General features: G+C 41.1%; 1 non-coding gene across 1 annotated transcript; it reads left to right on the forward strand.

Moving 5' to 3' along the window:
- The first annotated feature begins 8,146 nt into the window (after positions 1–8,146).
- LOC136502358 (small nucleolar RNA R71) lies at positions 8,147–8,250 on the forward strand. Its single transcript, XR_010770517.1, has one exon. It is a non-coding gene; the product is annotated as a small nucleolar RNA R71 (small nucleolar RNA).
- The last annotated feature ends 316 nt before the right edge of the window (positions 8,251–8,566 follow it).

Below are 8,566 nucleotides of genomic sequence, written 5' to 3' on the forward strand. Positions count from 1 at the left end.
CTATTGCGTTCGTGCTCTCTGTAATCCTGCGCCATGGCTTAGCCCTGTCCGGTGGCACTGTCTTTACCGTGTGCGCGCTGCTGGCCTGGCCGTGCATGGGGCCAAGCCGACGCCACGACAGTCACCATCTAGCTATTGTGGCACTCGTCTCACCGCTCCATTCACCTACCTACTGAGTCACTACCTGTCTCGGCTATCTTATAGCGCTGCGATCTCGCCCCCACTGCCTTGCCGCTCATGCGCCGTTGTCATCTTGGTGCGCTGCGCCTGGCGCTTTTGCTTGTTTCATTTTCATCGTTATCCCCTCACTCACCGATGCGCCTCTATTACCGTCTCCACGATCATGTCCCCACATGGCTGTGCCCTCATCATGTCTTGGCCGGTCCGCGTTAAGTCAGGGCCGTGGGCCATGATGTTGCAGCGGTAGCGCACCATCCCCTTCTAAATCCCCAGCTCAGGCTTCGTAGCACAATTCCCCGCATCAGTGGGTGGCATAGGTAGTCAGCTAGGCGCCATGCTTTCCTCAAGCCCATCCGATCACTACCAACCGACAATTTGGCATTTTGCTCACCGCCGGCCATGGGCGCCGCCTAATCGATAGGATGGGAGTTAAGGCATGTAGGAGTGGTAGCAGTTCAATTGCTCGTAACCCTGAGCTCGCCTTGACTCCCTCCATCCAGTGCTCATGCTATTTTGGCCAGGGTGCTCATCGACGGAGTGTGGACATGTCGGTGCCATGCTCAGAGCACCGCCATGCGGTATGGGCGCACGTGGCTAAACTGCCACAACGCTCACCTGCTTCAACCGTCAGTGGGGCATGCACCATGGTGAGCCACTTATGCTTATCCTCCACTTCTACTCTGCCGAGTGTATGTAAGTTTGTCGAAACAGTCACGCCATTGCCGTGGATAGCCGCTCACCGCTGCTTCCCACGACAGTGCGCCTTCGAGTCCCCAACTGCCACCCATCCTTGCGCGTTTAGCTGTAGATAGTGGTCGGCCCCTTAATTCTGTCGTAGCGAGCCTAGTTTGCCCGATGTAATCGCCTTATGTTGTCGGCCGTCGTGCCAGCGCGCGCGGGGTTTCCAGGGATCTCCCCATGGTAGGTGAAAACATTCGAGGGTTTGGTTGCAAGATTACTGACGGTAGGAATAGTGCGCATAGTAGTCGTATTAATCTCTAAAAGCTTGGGAGCTTTTCTGCAAAACAGCCAACGCACGCGGGCGCCCCAGCCTTGGGCCGTACTGGGCCACCGCACCACGCGCGCAGCTGCGCCGCGCTGGGTTGTCGGGCCAGATGGGGTTGCTACCGGCCTTTCCTTTTTCTAATGTATTTTCTAATTTAGTTTCTAAGGAAAACTTGTAAATTCAATATAAAATTATGTAGTTGACCAAAAATTATGAAACCAATTTTGTTAGGTTCCTAAAATCATGATTTATTTTGTTCACATAGTTTTATAATATCTTTAGAAGTGATCTAATTAATTTGTGATGCTTAATATTGTTAAGATATAAACTTGAAGGATTTTTTGTGATAAATTGGTGATAGTTTTGGCTCTGAAACTTTCAAAATAAATTCTGAACATTATTATGTGCTCACTGTAATTTTTGTAGCTCCATAATAATTAGTTTGCTAAGATAGCTAAATGAGCCCTAGTTCGAAAATATATATTTAGTCAATAAAATGCCGAAACACCTTGGGATTTTAAAAGTAGAGCATTTTCTAGGAAACCATGCCTTATTCAACAACATGGATACGTAGCCTAATACGTTAGTTATTAAATCTAGCTCACTAGCTTGTGGAGCGTAATCATATTTTAGAGTTGCAGTTGCCGTTGATTATTTATGTCTCTGCGTTGCATCCATGTATATCATAATAGGAACAACGATAGATCATGGAGTCGACCGAAGTAGCGGAAAAGATGGTGCCTTGATGATCGTGTCACTATGATGGAATGCTAACTTTTGGTTATATCTTACCCAGGCAAGCCCCGATGCATAACGCCTATTATTCTGCACTTTATTTTATGCTTGTGCATTAAGTTTTAAGGAGTTGAATGAAATCACTTGCATATATATCCTTATCCTATGTGTCCTACTAGTATATCAGGATCATGTAGATTGCTATGCTATAGGATTCAGTAGAAGTCGAGTGATTACCTGTCACTCGCGAGAGATAGAAAAAATATTATTGTTGTTATTATATTACTGTCACATGGAATGTGTACGAATGATAATTGAAGACCGGGCAGAATGGTACTTTGGATCTGGACTTGGTTAGGCATTCGAGCGAGGCTCGGATTGCACTTGTTCTGCCTGTGTCAATTGAGGACCGTCCATTGCTGTGGATGCTTGTGAGGTCACAGACTCATTATCCTAAGCACATACTTGCTTATGGGAGTGGGAAGGCTCGTTACGCTCTTGTCGTGGGTTCTGGCTCTTTTTGGACTGTGATTTGAGGCGGGGAAAGGTGGAGGTCTAAGCACCATACTAAGACCCGATCTCAAGTGTGGGGGCATGGAGTCCAAGTTTGGACAGGGACCTGAACCCCTCGACAGGAGTGGAATGGGTTGGTCTTGTTTGTGCCTAGGGTACAAATGGGGCGTGTGTTTCGGGGTACCTAGCTAGGATACATTGATTCATGAATCGCCATTTCTATGAGACGGTACAACTTGGCTATGGTCTAGCACTGTAGTAAGAACTAGAACTTGAAAGGTGATAAAATGGTTCTGATTGCTTATCACCTACTTGAAAGTAGTATAGGTGCTTACATAGAATGGTTAGTTAATGAACTAATGATGACTGCTAATAAAATTGAATATAAGGACACATGTTTAGTAATGCTTCCACAGATGCAATAACCCACAAGCCAGATAGTCTTCCATATCCTTAGAGTCTTTTATTTCCTCCTGTTGGGTAAGTCTTGCTTAGTACAATCATATACTCAGGGTTTTATTCCCCCTGTTGCAGGTGATCAGAGGATACATAGAGCTGACTCTAGTGTGTGGAAACCTTCTGGTGGGCTTAGAGAGCATTCCTATCACGCTATGACCGTAGTGTTTATTTATAACTCTCATTAAAGGTTTTTATGAGAAAAGATGTAAAATCGGCTAGCATCTCTTGTATAAAACTGTCCACCATGTTAATGCTCCACCATGTTATTAAATTAATCTTGCTTCCTCTGTAACTCTGATAACATTGTTATATTCTGCTGTTATAATAAATTGAGGTAATATTCTGTACTGTAATAAAGTGATGTAAGAAATGACTTAAGAATGTTGTAAGCTTTATTCTCTCATTTATGATCCTGATGGAAAAATGTGTATTGTCGAGTTCTCCCTTGGGGTGTACTTGACGGAACTATGTAGTTTAGTGCCCTCTCTTGAGTACTTAGTCTCTAATGGGAGACAAGTACTCTTGGGAGGCATTAGATTAGGCGGTTCAGCCACAGCAGGAGCTGGTATATATAGGCCAGAACATCAATCCTGAGCCCTCGGATCAAACTGACTTGAATGCATGGCATGGATGCAACCTAGGAGGCGGTGGAGAACCGACGTCACAAGGTGGAGGCTAACAGTGGCCCCCATAGACTGGCCAGCCTATAGGTGGGACTGGGCGGCCTCTCGCCCTCCACCACGGTGTGGTGTCCTCTAGTGACTTCTAGATCCTTCTAGTATTATTTATGCCATGGATAAGTGTGATTAATTATGACATATAGGTCCATCTTGACAATTTCCTAGATAAACCCTGCCGAAATCATAGATTCACCAAAACTCATGGAATTTGTTAGTTTAAACCCCTAAGTCGATGTTGGTGATTACTTTCATGCCCTTACACATGTTATATTAACGGTTTATAATGGTTGTTAACTACCATCAACAAACTCCCCCAAGCTTAACCTTTGCTCGTCCCTGAGCAATGCTAAACTCAGCAAATGGATTAGGAGTTGCTGCAATATTTTCACTCCTCAAAAGTACATATGCGTTCAAACAAGAATTCTCCTCCGGAGTAGATTAAACCAATCTGACTTTCAAACTTACCTGTATTACCTTCAACCATGGGGCTTCTTAACCTTCACTTGGGTCTTGAGTAATTGAAAGATAGAACGATCAAGTCAAGCACTATGTCTCAAGTTCCTTGCTCAACCATTATTCTGGAGTTTTTATAAGTTTTTAAAATAAAACTCAGAGCTTCCATTGTATGACACTCTCAAGTCTCTCAATATATGCGGTATTTGTGGATCCTTAGTAAGGCAATAGTGATGTTTATGCCTTTCTCTTCCTACAACTAAGGCTTATGTGGAGCTCATAGGAGTGGAGAAAGCATGAAAGAGCATACTTGCAATACATATATTATAAAGTCAAACGTCAGATCCAAAGAGAGTTAAGTCATACAATCAAATCAAGATGTGTATGTGTGTGGATATATTTAGTGGCTAACCTAATTCTACTATGCTCCTTAAAAACATATCTTTCTTTTGAAACTGGGAAACATTTGCAAGAAAACATGTGTTATCTTATTCATCTCATCTTTTTTTCTCCCTTTTTTTAGGCGGGCATCTGAGTACCCATTGTTTTAAATATCTTGGACACTTGTCCATTTTTTCTCAACTCTTTTTTCATTTTTTATGAATAAATTTTGCATAGCCTAAGCTCTTTTATGCAACAAAACTTTAGAGAGATAGCAACAAAAACCTGGAGCATTTATTTGATGGATAAACCTATCAGACATGTTTTTGGTGTTCACTCCTAGTGTAGGAGTAAAATATTTTTGAGTGGATCTAGATGGAATGGCATGTTTTTGCGCCTACCCCTAGTGTAGGAGTAGTAAATATGTGGGTAGTGTGTACGTGATCTTAATTTTAAGAGCATGGCAAACCTCTCATAAGGGTCAACAAAGCTTCACTAAACTCAATGTAAAACAAGCAGCATATAAGAGTGGAAGTTTTTCTAGTCTAAATATCATATTTGGCTCTGGTAGAAATTCAAGCTTTGTCATACAGAAACTCATCATGTAGTATTTTGATGTTTTTCAAAAGATAAATCTTTAGAACTTTAGTATCACTTGGAACAAGATAAACAGCAGGTTAGACCTTTTCATATCATATCCGTCAATTATCTAGACTTAGATCAAGCATATGCTACCCACGAGTTTCAAGTTCAGAGTAAATTCTTATATCAAAGCAGTCTTATCTAAAACTCAGGAGAATTCAAGGCTGAAAACTAGGTACTTGAAAGGAATTACAATAGAGCAACTATTCATCATTTCCATGTTAAGAGATTACCTTCAAAGTCCTTTTATTTAGCTCTTAAGAACATAAAACTAGACACACAATTTTTATTTTGTTTACATTTTTTTAGATCACATAATACTTAATATATATTTAACACAAAGATAAAATTTAATTTTGTTTTTAATTATGCATCTTTTTATAAATCAAACTATATAACAAACTTAAAAATGGTAAAACAAAAGGGAAAGAAATACTTAGCTTGATATCCGGGGGATGCCTTCCCCCAAGCTAGTTGTTGGCATGGTTGTTCAACCTTGTATTTCTCAGAGTGGGTTCATCATCAGATGTCCTTCTCGTCCATCTGGAAGTTGAGTTTTTAGAAGGTACACTCTTGGTGGAACGAGATGAAGTCGACCGGGTGAACTTGCCTAAGACCATCCTACAAAAACTTCAACAAGAACAACAAAACTCATAGAACGGATTGGAATAAAGGGTTAGCGGTCAGCCATCCGGAGATTAGTTGTTCTTGGGATTTAGAAACATTTTTGAAGTGACAAAATTCTAGCAGGATGTCTATCTAGTATTTTTGGATTTTCTGATATAATTGAATACATGATATTTTTATTTTTACGCCGCCACAATAAATATTCTTGGGGGTTTTTACACACTGTAGAAGTATTCACATGGGGCTTAAGATTTTTATAATGAAATAATGAGATTTTTATTTTCTTTTCTTTTCTAAATGCAATGCTAATGCAGAAAAGGAAATATGCTAAAGTAAAAAAATTCATGCAATGCTAGAAAGTAAATATGGAAAACTAACAATTTTTACCTCTTGGCGAGGTTTTAGATTTTTAAGTCCTCCGGATAGGATTTTTCTCCTATCTTGTTCATTTTTTAGGTGCATCTGTCGGTCCCGGAGATGGAGACCTTGATGGGTGCACCTAGAGTGATGATGACTCTGATGATATCACCTTTTCCTTCCACACCTGCTTGGTCTGTAGACTCGTCTTATGTAGAGTAAGTTCATCTTTCACAACTTCCTCATCTTACTCCCATCCATTCTTTGGGGATTGGTTCTTTTGGCATCAGGATGATCGATGTCTCCTCTTGAAATAGGACTTCTTGGTCTACTCATAAGCAGTAAACTATTAAAATAGCAGCGTACCTTTTCTCTTAGAAATTGGAAGTGGACTTGTCCAGATCCAATGTAAATGATCCCGTTGGTAGTGTTGAGGAACGGTCTTCCAAGGATGATGGGTATGTCTTTTTCTTCTTCTCCCATGTCTAGAACCATGAAGTCGGTAGGGCCATAGTGATCATGTATTCTTACTATGACATCTTTTGCTATTCCCTCCGGAAATTGAATTGATTGGTCCACCATCTGCAATTGCATATATGTAGGAAACAAATGTTCATCACCGAATAAGTATTCATATGTTACCTTTGACATTATGTTGACACCTGACCTAATGTCACAAAAGGTCTTGTGAAAGATTCTTTGCCCAATGGTACACTCAATCATCAGTACACCAGGGTCGTCCTTCTTGGTAAGGTATGGTGAAGCGAGAAGGTGGTCGTACTCTGATCTAAGTGTGTTGATCATCTTGACTGATTCTTCTTGTGTCTTCCTAGCCTTGTTCTTCCTCCTTCTGTTGTTGCTCTTTTTGTTTACTGTTGTCTCTTCGGGCAAGTACGATGTTTGTGGATGTCCAGAAGATTGCAAGATATGATTCTTGAAAATGAATTTCTCCTTCTTATCCTTGATTGTGAAGCAGATTTTGGCACTGTCCACATAGATGATGGCTTTTGCGGTGCTTAGGAAGGGTCGACCCAAAATAATGGGTGCCCTTACATCTCCACCTATTTCCAAAACCACAAAATCTACTGGTACGTATGATTATCCCACTCATACACATATGTCTTCAAGTATTCCCTTGTGGTAGCAGAGGGACTGGTCTACAAACTATAAACACATATTTGTATACAATAAAGTATCTCCATTAATTTTATCATAAATTACCTTAGGCATAATGTTGATAGTTGCTCCGAAGTCATAAATAGCTTCTTGAAATATGTGAGGTCCAATAGCTATGGGGATGACAGGCCTTCCTAGATCACCTTTTTTCAGGTAAGGGATAATCTATCCATCCTCCAGCTGATGGTTATATGCAGTAGTATGCTGCATTGTGAATATCGACAAGATTTGCAATTTCTAGATCTTCTGGTTGCCCTAGAATCTTACCTTTGTCGGTTGGAGGAACAGCAGCCGCCAACTGAGTTATTTGTGATTCTATCATTTTATTAAAGCTATGCTGGTTTTTAATGGCAGAGGAGAAGCTATCCATTCTATTATTTATGTTTTCTAAGATTCATTAGAGGCTAGTTTTCTAGATAAGCCCTCTATTATTTTAGCTTGGCCAAAAATTAACTCTCTCAAGGGTGGTTGGTTATTAAAATTATTATTACCTTGATAGTTACATTGGTAATTACCTTTGTAGTTCAGCCTTTGTTGCTGATTCCATCCTTGATTCTGTTGAGGACGAAAGTAGTTGTTGTTGATGAAATTCACATCCTCATGGGTTTTAGAACAATTGCTCTCTGAATGTTCAGTGTTTCCACATTCTTCACATGTCATGCGAGAATCATGAATGTGCATGACTTCTTGCTTCTCATTAGCTTGCTCTTCGAGCTTCTTCATCAGTAGGTCCATATTGGCAGATAGCATGTCTACCTCCTTGAGTTGATGCATACCTCCACCTCTCTTGCGGGGTTGAAGACGTTCTTCCTCTACGAGAGCTATTGCACCTGGGATTGCGAGTGATAAGAAAGCACCTCCAACAGCAGCATCCATATTCTCACGAGTACTGTTTGTTAACCCGTGGTAGAAAGTCTGCATGAGTAGCCAATTCTTTATCCCATGATGAGGACATTCTATAATCTTGAAAGTGTTCCCATGCCTCAGGGACAGATTCATCATGTTGCTGTTAAAAGCTTGAAATTCTCCCACACAAAGCATTGGTCTTGCCCGTGGGAATGAACTTCGCTAGGAAAGCCATGGAGCAGTTATCTCATGTAGTGTTTCTATCTTTGTTGGCATAGAATCATTGGTTTGCCTTCCCCAAGAGTGAGAATGGACAGAGGCAAAGTAATATGGTGTCTCTAGTTACTCCCTTGATGGTGAAAGTGATGTAGATCTCTAGGAAGTGTTGGAGATGAGCACTCACATCTTCATGTGCCTTTCCACAAAACTAGCTAGCTTGCACCATGTTGATGAGAATTGGCTTGAGCTCAAAAGCATTGTCTCCCACATTGACTGTTGGTCCCGTACGGAT

The sequence above is a fragment of the Miscanthus floridulus genome, chromosome 13, assembly GCF_019320115.1.
Source record: "Miscanthus floridulus cultivar M001 chromosome 13, ASM1932011v1, whole genome shotgun sequence".
Classification (NCBI taxonomy): domain Eukaryota; kingdom Viridiplantae; phylum Streptophyta; class Magnoliopsida; order Poales; family Poaceae; genus Miscanthus; species Miscanthus floridulus.